Consider the following 14,647-nt stretch of genomic DNA (forward strand, 5'->3'; position numbering starts at 1 on the left):
GGTATGGGAAACGGTAGTGGTAGCGCCTGTCCGAAAAGGTTTGAAGCAAGATGGTTATGAGAAGAAGAGTTATGTAACCTAGTCACGGAAGCATGGGCGGAATCTGGTGTAATGTCGGGATTGTCAATTATAGCTGAGAAATTAAATTTGATGCATGCTAAATTCCATGATTGGGATCAAAGAGTATTAAAGAAGCCGAAGAAAGATTATGCAGAGCTCAAAGGGATCTGGAAGAAGTCATGGCAGGCCCGATGAACAACGAGTCTGATGCAAAAAAGAAGGAGTTGGTTGAGCTGATTGAACACCTCTTAGAAATAGAAGAGATACAAGCCATGCAGCGTTCAAGGGCCACATGGCTAACAAGTGGTGACCGAAATACATGCTTCTTCCAAGCTTTTGCTTCAGCAAGGAGGAAGATAAATTATGTGAAAAAATAAAAAGATGATACAGGAAGATGGTTGGAAGGTATTCTAGAATTAAACTCCCATATCCATGGTTACTTTTCTAACCTCTTTACATCTGAAGTGCAAGATACTGATCCGAACCTGCTGCAAAAAGTGCAAACAAAGGTCACCACCCAAATGAATGACTTTCTATTAGCACCATTCTTTGCTGAAGATGTGAAAAAGGCGGTGTTTAGCATTGGCGATCTGAAAGCTCCTGGTCTGGATGGCATTCATGCCATATTTTTCAACAAATTTTAGCACATAATTGGTAATGATATAGCGAATGAAGTGCTACACGCTCTCAACTCTAGAAAGATACCCGATGAGTGGAATGACACGGTAATTGTAATGATCCCAAAGGTTGAAACACCAGAGTTGGTAACTCAATTTCGTCTGATAAGTCTATGTAATGTTCTCTATAAAATCATCTCTAAGATGTTGGCTTTGCAGTTGAAAAACATTCTGCCATAAATTATCTCGCCAACACAGAGTGCCTTTGTGCCAGGGAGGATGATTACTGATAACATTCTGATAGCTTATGAATGTGTGCATAAGATCAAGAGCAAGAGGGATGGTAATGGCCTCTGTGCAGTAAAATTGGACATGCATAAAGCGTATGATAGAGTTGAATGGTCATTTTACATGATATGATGGCTGGCCTAGGATTTCATGAACACTGGATAGAAATGATGATGGCATGTGTGAGTTTTGTCAGGTATAAAGTCAGGTTTAACTCTCAAAAGACAGAAGTGTTTGTTCCTACCAAGGGTATTAGGCAGGGAGACCCTATCTCCCCATACATGTTCATGTTATGTGCGGAAAGCCTCTCTAGTTTATTGCAGTATGAAGAAGAAGCTAGTGGCTTGAAGGAATCAAGGTGTGCAGAAATGCACCATCAGTATCAGATCTCTTATTTGCTGATGTTTCTTTGATTTTTATGTAAATGCAGCTTCCTTACATCAAGCTCTAGAAACCTATTGCCAAAGCTCGGGACAGTTGGTGAGTTTGACGAAATCCAGTGTATTCTTTAGTCTAAATACTTCGGCGGTATCTAGGGATGAAATATGTGAAATTTTAAACATCGATGTTGAAGCACTGTCTGATAAATACCTTGGGCTGCCGACAATGGTGGGTGCGGATAGATGTGATTGCTTTAGACATTTCTGTGAAAGAGTCAAGGAAAGATTAAGAGGATGGATGGAGAAACAACTGTCTACTGGTGGTAAGGAAATACTTATTAAATCTGTTGCCCAAGCAATACCAATTTTTGCCATATTTGTGTTTAGTATCCCTAAGGGAATTTTTAAGGAGATCACAGATTTGATTGCTGAATTTTGGTGGGGAGATGATGAGGATCATAAAAGGATGCATTGGTATACTTAGTGAAAAATGAGCTACCCCAAGAGTGAAGGTAGTATGGGGTTTAGGGACCTCTATTCCTTTAACCTGGCTATGCTCTCGAAGCAATGTTGGCGCCTAATCACTAACCCAGATTCTCTCTGTGCTCGTGTTTTAAAGGCAAAATATTACCCAAATGTCAGTTTACTCCAAGCAACACTGAAAAAGGGTGCATCATTCACATGGCAGAGTGTGATGAAGGGACTAGAGGCTTTCAAGTTGGGGTACATTTGGCGCATTGGTCCAGGAGAAAACGTAAATATATGGAATGATCCATGGGTACCAGCAAGCCCAGATAGAAGGGTGATATCGGACCAGGGTCAATCTATATTAACTTCAGTTAACGAGCTGATTGATCCCAATACAGGAATGTGGGACGAAGAGTTGATGCGCTTTATACTTAATCCTGTTGATGTAGGAAGAATAATGCATATCCCCATCAACAATAATACTTTTGATGATTTCATAACGTGGCATCCTGAACAAAAAGGGATATTTTCAATTCGATCTGCGTACATAGTTCAATGGCAGCGATCTTCCCAGGCACATGCAGATAGGATTGCAAGTCCAGCTAGCTCTCAAATTCTGGAAGTCTGGACAAAAGTAATTTTCTATAGTTGATAATAAGCAACTAATATTAAAACATATAGAAATAAGCAAGTCTATGTTCCCATACCAAGGTTTATTAGGAATATCAATATCCCGTACTAGAATCAATGGTCTCGCCCTTCCAATTTATTGTTCCCTCATTTTTTCCATGTTCCCTTGAGCTATTTTAAGTGATGCACTCAATTTCCCCCCAACCCCATATAAACCTCCATTCAGTTTCATCAGATTTACCCCCTCATACCTCTCTTCTACCACATATCAATGAATGGTCAAAGGGAGCTCGTCCAGAGGTAGCTCTCCACTCGCTGGTTGATGAATGATCAAAGGCACAAAGAACGACACCATCTCTTCTTGGAAGTCGACAATTCACAATCCTCCATCGAGTTTGACTACAACAAGTTCCTTGACATCTCGGACTACGAGACGTCCAGCAGCAATGCCTCTTACTACTAGAAACTGTTAGTAATAACTAAGGTGCCATCATTCACAAAAAAACTAAGTTCCCATCTATCTAGCCCGTTCATGCCCGATCCTGATGGGGGGCGCTCCGGGCCCCCGAGATGGGAGGGGCCCCAAGGCATGTGTACGTCTATATAGATTTTTTTCGTGTGTTCTTCTATTTTGGGCCTGGCCCAAGATCTAGCACCTAGATATATACGCTGACCACACGACCACGATTCTAGGAAACGAGAGCGACGCATGATACTGGCGGCCGCCAATCACAAAAGCTTGATGCTTGGGCCGATGCTCGTGAATTTCATCCGGTTAGTTGAAACTCGACTTGAAATGTATGCGGCCAGCCGTCTCCCGCATCCGTGTTTGTGGACCAGTCCGCGAATAGATGCCAAATCTAGTTTGTGGGTCAACGTTTGGAGATGCATCAGCGTTTTCTTGGTGCTTATGGGCTAATGGAGTGTAGAACTCATACCTTCTACCCACCATTCGTGGGATTGGCAAATGCCTTTTACAAAACTATAGGATATCTTGTTTCCCTTTTTCAATAATTCGTCCAATTAATCAGTTAACTTACTATTAATCCTACTCATAAGGTCACCGAGAAGTCGATAAACTGATAAATCGTCTGATTATTTGATTAGTTGGTTGATTAACTTGCCGATTAGCCTATTAATCCTCTACTCACAAGTCAACCGAGCAGCTACTAGGTAACGATTTTCTCAATGATGCTTGTTTCTACCAGTTTCATGGTGGCAATTATTGTCCATATTGGTTGACAATATATACTACCTCTATAACTCTCCGTAACTAAATAGATGATGAGTTCCCTACAGCCGCTGCCTCACCTAAAAAGTTAGGGTCTCTTTGCCTCCCGCCGCCTCCGCTGCCGTCGGTCCACCTCATCTCCGGCGGCTTTAGGGCCATGGGAGCGGAGTGGATCCCGGTCATTACTGGTGGGTGGGCTCCGTTTTAGATCTTTCTTTGAATTTTGTTAGGGTTTGTGTCCAGCTCAGGAAGACGAGATGACGACGGCTCTTTGAAGATGGAGTAGGGTCCTCCCCGCCTTGACCCCATTCCGATGGTGCTTCTAGCATCGCCGGTGGGCGTGTGGAGGTGTGTCTCTGGCAGATCTGTCTTTGGTGGATTTCCTCGGATCTGGTTCTCGTTCGTCTATGTTCTTGTGTCTTCAGGTTGGATTCTTCTAATCTATGCCACTCTTTACCCGCGGTGGTTGTTGTTCTGTTGGGCTAGTTCTATGAGGTTTTAGCGCGACGACTTCCCGACTGTCTATTACAACAAGTTTTGCCCGACTCGGGTGAGGAGAGGCGATGACAACGGCGCGTCTTCGGCCCGCTTTAGTGCTTGTAGTCGTTGCTATGTGGTCTACGTATCTGGATGTAATTTTTATTGTTTCTAGTGTTCGTTGTATTACCATGACTGAAGATGAATATATCGGAAGTTTTCCTAAAAAAACAAAATATTTGATGTTTTTGCAGTTTAATTAATATTTGATATGTTTGTTTAGATATATACATATTTACATGTGATCCTCTTTCCTGCGTGCTTGGTCAATTTGTGCCGGATGTATTTGTCATCAATCCGACGTTACAAATTCATGCCAGTTGGTTCCTCTAGTGGCCCCAACACTAACGTGGAGGAATAGCTGCTGATTAGTCTTGATTGCCTTTTGGTTTGGTAATAATACATGTTAATTCGTCTAAAGAATGCTGATGCATGGTGGGCATGTAACGGCCAACGCACCATGTATACATTCCCAAATATGCGCCAGAGTAAATAAACGAATTGAGTCCACCTTTTCCACAGCACGACCTCAACTTGCTTCTCCTGCGGTGGCAGCCACTCCCATGATCGTTGCAGTTAAGCCCCTTTTCATGGTTTGGGTGGATAGAGGTGACGTGTATCCATGCTTACTATAACAACCATGACCGGAATAAACATGCACATCCCCCCCCCCCCCCCCCCCCCCCCCCCCACACACACACACAAAACATGCAATTTTTTTTGTAATTAAATAAAGACATATGGATACCTTAGATCACAAGCGTTTGCAGATATAGTTTTGGGGAGATACAGGAACACATATTTCACAACCAGTGCATTTATAAATTCTTAGTGAATTCACCCCCGGAAACGCTCTGGTGTAATTGACTTTTCAAGGATAGTGAATAGTTATAAACAATTTGTGTAGGATACTGTCTATTAATCTCTTATGGTAATCACTAGTTAGGGTTACTCCTTGCAAAGATTATTTTCAATTGCCTCCGATGGTGATAAGTGGTGCAACACTTGTGCGCTATGGGTCATAAGTTTCGGTGGAATTTTTTTCCCTACCGGATGGGAGGTTGCCTGTGCTTTTTTTTGCTCAACATCCAAATTTTAAATTAAAATATCTCTTGAACCAAGTGTCCAATTGTCAACCATTCTCGTTGTTGTGTTGTTTGCATCTTCTTTTAAATTAAATCCAACTTTGATAGGTTTGGATGAAAGGAAACCGAACACTACCTGTATTTCTAACAACAGAAACTTGTACTTCTCGCGGTAACAAACGTGTACTTCATTAAGGATAGTATAACCACACCTAATCTCTGCCCTCACAGCGATTTGGGTTTTCGGCCATCCATTTTGCTGATTTGGTCATTTCTGGCCGTTAGATATGCTGTCCTAAGGGGCTGCTGCTCCGAAAGAAAAAACTGAGCCCTCTGGTGAACTGGGGACAGCCCATTTATCTAACCTAGCACAAACAGCCCAGTAGGGTAGTCTTGTGCTCCCGTCTCCGAAAAGGAAAGGAAAACTCTTCGATCCAGAGAGGAACGAATTGGGGTTGCGGGCGCCGCCGCCGCCGCGCCGTCTTCCCATCTTCTGAATGGATCCACCCAAAGCGCGGGGGATCCTCCCCTTCCCTTTACCCCGGCGAGGCAGCCAGGGAGACGGCAAAGATGTTGGTGAGGACGGAGAGATCCCCTCCCCTCATGGCGATGGTGGGCATGAGGCGACACCTCCACTTCCAGCAACGTTCAGACCTCTCCCTCATCTAGGCGTGCCATCGCGATCTGTAGAACAAAGCCCATCAGAACACCAGTCGTAGGATGAAGGGATTGTTTAGGGAATGGAACATGGTGCGCACTTGCACTACAGAGGGATTGTCCATCTTCCTGGAGGAACTTCTATCTGGTTGGTGTTTGAGCCAGTTCGTTTAATTTTCTTTTATTTTCCTAATCCAATCTTCTTTGTGTCCTTTGTAGTAGGGAGGTCACCTTGTGCTATTGAAGGATACCGAGAAGAATATTTTTTCTTCAGAGAGAAGGATACCGAGGAGATATTTGATTCCAACTGGTCTAATTGTTGTCGTTGTTCCCACTCATGATAACTCCCGCATTCTTGATGAATTAAGCATGAAAGGATGGAAAACCAGGATGAAGGCCATAGTATTGCAGAGTTCGAGTCAGATCCTTGTTTTATTATTCGTCTTTTGTAGATTGGATTAACTACATTGAGACAACACATCAGTTGTGGCACAATAACAAATGGCACCAGAGGGTTGGCACCTTGATGATTTTTGTGTGTAACCAATCTAAATATTTAAGTGTTGTTATTGGCAAAATAAAGGCATGTCATCCATAGCTTTGAATTATTCAATTTCTGATATCTTCATGCTTCCTTGTTTCCTGTTATTTGTATGTAACCTTACAAAATTAGGATTTGGGAGAGATATCATTTGCCCGTGATGATACTAGCTATTTTTTCAGGTTTGAGAGGAGCCATTTGTGTGCAACCGTTGCTATTGATATTCGAATTCGCATATAGATCTGAGAGTTGTGCTATGGTTGTCATTTTCGGAGGGCAAGTTTGTCTAACTTGATATGCGTATGGAGCCATCCTTGGGGAGCCAGTCAACCTGGTCGAGCGCATTGTTGGTATTAGGCTTGGGGTTATCTGGGGCATGGTCGACCACCTCAAGGCCTTCAAGGGCTCCATCGACCTCCATTCAGGTATTATTCATCACCATGATCTAATCCTATGTCATGTACGAGATACCTGTTAAGCTATGGGGACACATTGATAGTCTTGTAACTTCTGCTTTGGTGTTAAATATGTTTAAACCAATCTGAAAATTTTGATACTTTATGTAAGTCTATATGTATAGGCGCAACTCTAAGTAGGACAAGGTTGGGCGCTCGCCCTACCTTGATTTCCAGCTACTCTGTTTTAACTATGCAAGTCAGATTGATCGCTAAACAAATCCTGCGCAACAAATATTGGGCCGCAAGCACTGCCATTTTTTGGGCTGTATCTAAGTAACCACCGATCATGACCCCGGTCCACCGACGTTTGATTTCCTTTGTTTGTTCGTCCGTGTTCCAGTTGACACGGGTCGACACAAACTGACAACGATGAACCCCTAGCAGGTATGGTGCGGGGATGGTAGCCAGCAGCGCCGTGGGAGGTCGTCAGCCAGCAGGAGCACGGCACGCTGGGGTGTCCCTTCCCGTTCATATACCATATGGTAGATCAGCAAGCGATCAATGACTCGAACGATTGCTTATACCCACAGGTTTGTAAAGTGTCCCTTTTTTGTTTGTGCATAGAATTAATCCGCCCAAAAAATTTTATGACTTAATATTGTAAAATTAGCGGCGATTCTTTTCTATTGTGCCATGCAACTTCCTGACTTTATTAATTTTTCAAAATGCACTGTGCATATGTAACTCTTTTACATGGAAAAACTATTTGTGTGCATTTTAGTTTGTATTGGCTATTTTAGCTTTGCATCAAAAACAAATTATGCTTTCGTGTCCGCCCCACCTCAGTTATTTTCCTTCCTCTGCCACTGTATATATTTGATTATTTTCAATATAAGACAATTAATTTCAGTAGATCATACCATATGATGTTGCGGGATTGACAAATTTTACATGCTCCTATGTATGGCGTGGAGCGTTTCAGTTTTTCTTAGTATACTTTCCCTGTTTTTAGGAAGCACCACATAAATAGAACCCCAAGATAGCAGTACGAGTATTTCACAGGGTTCGTGTGTTGCATCTAACAAGTTAAAATATCAACATTAATGTTGATTCTCTTAACGTATACATATTCTTATAGGAGATTCATGCTAATTTTTAGATCATGTGGTCACAAAAGCATTGATCCAAAATCATAATATTTGGCTACTCAAAGCGGGGGTGTGATCAGCTGACCAAGTCATATCATGGCCATTAAAGGAACAATTGTGTCATTGTTGCAGCAACTTCTGGGAAATTTCCACATGCCTGGAATGCTTGGCGAACTGAATCTCTGCATACAAACATAGTCTGTCATGCTTGCTTTGGTGGTAGGAGAAAGAGATGAAATATTTGTGTTAATGCTAGCATGTTCAGAAGTCTCTCCTTCCTCTTGTCTTTTTTACTTTGATAAATATTCGATGTTTATTGTTCTAGAGCTTGTAATGGTGTGGCTGGCGCACTAGCTAGCTCGGATTGGTGCTGCCTAGGAACATGTAAGCCTATGTAGCTGTCAATTTGTCTAGCTCGTCCCTTAATGAAAAATGTTATATCTCAGTAATGTGTTGCTTATGCAATTATTGGTGGTAAATCATGGGCTTGGGTTATGAGAAATCCTGGACTATGTAACTTAGTCAATCCACCAAGAGCTAAAGAGAATGCCCACAACTTGTACAATGGACTAAATCAACTAAAAAATTAGTAATATTGTATATACAAATTAGTTCATGTCAATTTAAAAACAAACTAAATCTCAACATATATTTGTATCAATACTAACATTGGAGCGCTCAAATAGACGGGCGCAGCAACGCACGTCATCAATGATCTAGTGCAGTAATATAGTCATGCATGTACTTTACTCGTACATAGAGTTAGGGGTGAAAACCGATCGTATCGAACAGATAATGCTCATAATGTATTATATTCCAAATTATTTTTTTGATTAGGAAGCTGGTCGGATGTGGTGCGGATGTGGATCCGAAAACCAGATTATGTCAAATCATATACCATATGCATATACGAGGAATATATGCATCCTTTGACCAAAAAATATACATAAAAATGAACGAGCATTAATACGGTATATTTTAATCACATGTAAAACACTAGAATGTACTAAAATATTTAAGATAAACTACTAAGTAGCATATTTTTCATCTCATATGCAAAGATACTCCCCCCATTCCACAATGAGTGTGCCCACGATTTCCGAGATTCACCTTTGACCGTAAAATTCACAAACGAGACCAATTACGGTGGGAGCAAAAATTATACCACTGAATTCGTATTTTCAATATGAATTTGGTGATATAATTTTTACCCCCGCCGTAGTCGGTCTCGTTGGTCAAATTTTGCGGCCAAACTTGAATTTCGGGAAACGCGGGCGCACTATATTGTGGAATGGAGGGAGTAGCATTCACGTATTAGTAGTTAATTATTAAAAATTTCAAAAAGGAGTATTGCTGGAATCAGTGGTGTAGTTGATGAAGAATATTATGACCAATTTGACGACCCTGAAGGTGATGCTAATAACAAGAGAGTGTCAACGAAACAAAGAAGACCCAATATGGGTGTCCAGGGGTAAGAAGCTCTCGCAACGAAGGAGATGTGTATACTTGAAAAAGGAAATTTGTTGTTCATCATACTCTTGTTGAAGATTAGTAATGACCATGTAAAAAAGAGTTGTAATAATCATGTATGCATTGATCGGACAGATTTAATATGCATTATATTGTATAACTGATATTGTGTATTCTAATGATTATATTTTATTATGAGACTTTTTATGAATCAAAGTCAAAGGATCGAGACGGAGCTACAGGGGGTAAATATGTAAAATTACAAATTTGAATTAATTATTAGCAATTTTCGGCAAATGCGGAATATAAATATGGGCCTAATAATTACTAAGGTGAGTCATGTTTCTAACAAAGATGACAAAAAAATTAAGTAGAAACTAAATAACACAGTATGAGATACCAAAAGGTAAGGACAATGAAACAAAGTGACCACAAGTAAGGAGTTAGGTTTAGGGATAACGAAATTCCAAAGATGAGGATGTATCCTGATATTCACTTTCTTGAAGGGAAATTACTCACCATTCGAGGGATGGGTGTTACCATGAAGGCTCGCCCTATTCTCCTTGAGATATCGCAATGGATGTGATTCTCAACCACTAGTGGTAAACCTTGGGGTGGCCTCCAAACCTTTACAAACTTTTCGGGGTAAATCACAAGTTGATTCCTCACCGAATACCTCCTAACCACCTAGGAGTCTCCAACCTCCAAGAGTAAAAATACTAAATGAAATCAAAGGGGAACTAAATTTCCTTTGGTGGGAATGTAGATTGAGAGTTCCTCTATCTTTCCCCTCATAGGTATGATGTCTTCTAATGGAGAGGTGTGGAGGAATTGGGCTTTTCTAGATTTTGAGGAATGGAGCAAGAGAGAATACGAACAACTCAAAAGTCAATGGACGGATACCTCTTGGGGACGATGTAGTGGGCTTAAATAGCCCCACTTTCGAATGTGGCCGTTGGGAGGAGCCAGTCACCTTCCGAAAGGAGCTCTCGAAGTTTTAGAGTCATAACCCGAACTATACGAATTCCGGCACTACCTCCAGAGCTTACTCTGGGGTAGAACATAGAGCTAACGAAGCCTTTATTCAACTCTGAAACTCACTCTGTGATATAGGTTTGATTCCGAGCATTCCAAATTGTGACTCCGAAAGTTCTGGAGTGAACCTTTGGCCTGTGTATGTGCACTCATATGGTGTGTATTTGGAGCTTTTCTTGGGCTATATGGTGGTGACATTTGTTATAGGATATGAGCTGGGTACTGTTTATTGCGGAAAACAATATATGAGAGTTGAGTTCCACCTTACATCCGTTGAGCACCCCTCTTAGTAGTTTGGTATTCCATACTCAAGAGAACATAAAATACTTATGAATGCTTGAGTATACCACCATATTTTATCCTTGATAATTAGGGGTCCTGTCGTGGAAAGGTCACGGCAGATGTCCTAGCAAAAGGACTTAGTCGTGGAGCCACTGCAACTAGGAAGCTTAAAGGGGTTAAATGGGACAAAGGACACGGGAGTTTATACTGGTTCGGCCCCTTGCGGTGAAGGTAAAGGCCGAATCCAGTTTGAGGTGGTATTGCTTATGTCTCGATTACCAGGGAGCGAATCCGCTTGACCTAGCTTTCGATCTGTTGTTTCTCGTCATGCATCGCCGTCGGGTCGTCCCTTTATATACACAGGTCGACGCCCAGCGGCTCACGGAGTCCCGGCCGGCTCATAAACAGTGTCCGGCTCGGTGACTAACTATTCATGCCTTACAACACAAGTCACACATATATGGCGGTTTACCCTTACATGCCTTAAATCGCTTTTGGGCTTTGGGCCCTTAACTAAACCGCCATCTTCAAATATCTTCGTGGGCTTCATATGATGAATCGCCATAGGTATAGCATGGCCCCTCCTGGGTGGATCATACCTAATAGTCATTGATACGTCTCCGTCGTATCTATAATTTTTTATTGTTCCATGCCAATATTCTTCAACTTTCATATACTTTTGGCAAGTTTTTATACTATTTTTGGGACTAACATATTGATCCAGTGCCAGTTCCTGTCTGTTGCATGTTTTATGCTTCATAGAAAACCAATATCAAACGGAATCCAAACAGGATAAAAACGGATGGAGAATTATTGTGGAATATTTGGGATTTTCCGGAGGAAGAATCAACGCGAAACGGTGTCCGGGGTGGCCACGAGACAGGGGGCGCGCCCTCTCCCCCCCCCCCCCCCCCCCCCCCGGGCACGCCCTGGACTCTCGTGGGCCACCCGTAAGGCGGTTGATGCCCTTCTTTTGCCGCAAGAAAGCTAATTTTACGAGAAAAATCTGGGGGAAAGATTAACCCCAATCGGAGTTACGGATCTCCAGATATAAAGGAAACAGTGAAGGGGAAGAAACAGAGAGATAGATCCAATCTCTGAGGGGCTCTCACCCCTCCCAAGCCATGGGAGCCAAGGGCCAGAGGGGAAACCCTTCTCCCATCTAGGGAGGAGGTCAAGGAAGAAGAAGAAGAAGGGGCCCTCTCTCCCCCTTGCTTTCGGTGGCGCCGGAGCGCTGTCGGGGGCCATCATCATCAACGCGATTGATGTCTACTACACAACCTTCTTCTTGTAGACGTTGTTGGGCCTACAAGTGCACAGGTTTGTAGGACAGTAGCAAATTTCCCTCAAGTGGATGACCTAAGGTTTATCAATCCGTGGGAGGCGTAGGATGAAGATGGTCTCTCTCAAACAACCCTGCAACCAAATAACAAAGAGTCTCTTGTGTCCCCAACACACCCAATACAATGGTAAATTGTATAGGTGCACTAGTTCAGCAAAGAGATGGTGATACAAGTGCAATATGGATGGTAGATAAAGGTATTTGTAATCTGAAATTATAAAAACAGCAAGGTAACTAATGATAAAAGTGAGCGTAAACGGTATTGCAATGGTAGGAAACAAGGCCTAGGGTTCATACTTTCACTAGTGCAAGTTCTCTCAACAATAATAACACAGATAGATCATATAACAATCCCTCAACATGCAACAAAGAGTCACTCCAAAGAAACTAATAACGGGAAACAAACGAAGAGATTATGGTAGGGTACGAAACCACCTCAAAGTTATTCTTTCGGATCAATCTACTCAAGAGTTTGTACTAGAATAACACCTTAACACACAAATCAACCAAAACACTAATGTCACCTAGATACTCCATTGTCACCTCAAGTATCCATGGGCATGATTATACGATATGCATCACGCAATCTCAGATTCATCTATTTAACCAACACAAAGTACTTTAAAGAGTGTCCCAAAGTTTCTACCGGAGAGTCAAGATGAAAATGTGTGCCAACCCCTATGCATAGGTTCATGGGCGGAACCCGCGAGTTGGTCACCAAAACATACATCAAGTGGCACATGATATCCCATTGTCACCACAGATAAGCACGGCAAGTCATACATCAAGTGTTCTCAAATCATTAAAGACACAATCCGATAAGATAACTTCAAAGGGAAAACTCCATCCATTACAAGAGAGTAGAGGGGGAGAAACATCATAAGATCCAACTATAATAACAAAGCTTGCGATACATCAAGATCGTGCCATAGAGGGAACACGAGAGAGAACACGAGAGAGTGAGATCAAATACATAGCTACTGGTACATACCCTCAGCCTCGAGGGTGAACTACTCCCTCCTCGTCATGGATAGCGCCGGGATGATGAAGATGGCCACCGTTGATGGGTTCCCCCTCCGGCAGGGTGCCGGAACAGGCTCCCGAGAGGTTTTTGGTGGCTACAGAGGCTTGCGGCGGCGGAACTCCCTATCTATCTTGATATTCGATGTTTTTAGGGTATGTAGGCTTATATAGGCGAAAAAAGTCGGTCGGGGGAGCCTCGAGGGGCCCACGAGAGGGTAGGGCGCGCCTAGGGGGTGGGCGCGCCCCCTATCTCATGGCCTCCTCGATGATCCCCTGGCTTGCACTCCAAGTTCCTGGGATTGGTTCTCTTCCAAAAATAACTTTTCCAAAGGTTTCATTCCATTTGGACTCCGTTTGATATTCCTTTCCTTCAAAATACTGAAACAGGCAATAAAACAGCAATATGGGTTGGGCCTCCGGTTAATAGGTTAGTCCGAAAAGTAATATAAAAGTGTAAAATAAAGCCCATAAATATCCAAAACAGGTAATATAATAGCATGGAACAATCAAAAATTATAGATACATTGGAGACATATCAGCGATCTTCACCAACACCCCCGACATCTTCACCAACATCTCCATCACCTTCCCCCTTCTATATCCAGCGGTCCACTCTCCCGCAACCCGCTGTACCCTCTACTTGAACATGGTGCTTTATGCTTCATATTATTTTCCAATGATGTGTTGCCATCCTATGATGTCTGAGTAGATTTTCGTTGTCCTATCGGTGATTGATGAATTGCTATGATTGGTTTGAGTTGCATGTTTTATTATTGATGTTGTCCTATGGTGCCCTCCGTGTCGCGCAAGCGTGAGGGATTCCCGTTGTAGGGTGTTGCAATGCGTTCATGATTCGCTTATAGTGGGTTGCGTGAGTGACTGAAACACAAACCCGAGTAAGGGGATTGTTGCGTTTGGGATAAAGGGGACTTGATGCTTTAATGCTATGGTTGGGTTTTATCTTAATGAATCTTTATTAGTTGCGGATGCTTGCTAGAGTTCCAATCATAAGTGCATATGATCCAAGAAGAGAAAGTATGTTAGCTTATGCCTCTCCCTCAAATAGAATTGCAATAGTGATTACCGATCTAGTAACATAGTCAATTGCTTAGGGACAATTTCACAACTCCTACCACCACTTTTCCACACTCGCTATATTTACTTTTTTGCATCTTTATTTAAGCAGCCTACGTGCTCTTTATTATCTTGCAAACCTATCCAACAACACCTACAAAGTACTCCTAGTTTCATACTTGTTCTAGGTAAAGCGAACGTCAAGCATGCGTAGAGTTGTATCGGTGGTTGATAGAACTTGAGGGAATATTTATTCTACCTTTAGCTCCTCGTTGGGTTCGACACTCTTACTTATCGAAAACTATTGCGATCCTCTACACTTGTGGGTTATCAAGACCTTTTTCTGGCGCCGTTGCCGGGGAGTCATAGCGTGGGGTGAAT

The 14,647-nt window shown here is 42.4% G+C and overlaps 1 long non-coding RNA gene across 4 annotated transcripts; it reads left to right on the forward strand.

The window, feature by feature from the left end:
* The first annotated feature begins 5,694 nt into the window (after positions 1–5,694).
* On the forward strand, positions 5,695–8,711 carry LOC123116008 (uncharacterized). 4 transcript variants are annotated; one of them, XR_006456881.1, is made up of 4 exons: positions 5,695–6,101; positions 6,173–6,919; positions 7,337–7,482; positions 8,173–8,711. It is a non-coding gene; the product is annotated as an uncharacterized lncRNA (long non-coding RNA). The 4 variants fall into 4 exon arrangements; XR_006456883.1 differs by having other exon boundaries at positions 5,695–6,919; positions 8,031–8,711; XR_006456882.1 differs by having other exon boundaries at positions 5,695–6,919; positions 8,052–8,711.
* Positions 8,712–14,647: the final 5,936 nt, after the last annotated feature.

The sequence above is a fragment of the Triticum aestivum genome, chromosome 5B (assembly GCF_018294505.1).
Source record: "Triticum aestivum cultivar Chinese Spring chromosome 5B, IWGSC CS RefSeq v2.1, whole genome shotgun sequence".
Lineage (NCBI taxonomy): Eukaryota > Viridiplantae > Streptophyta > Magnoliopsida > Poales > Poaceae > Triticum > Triticum aestivum.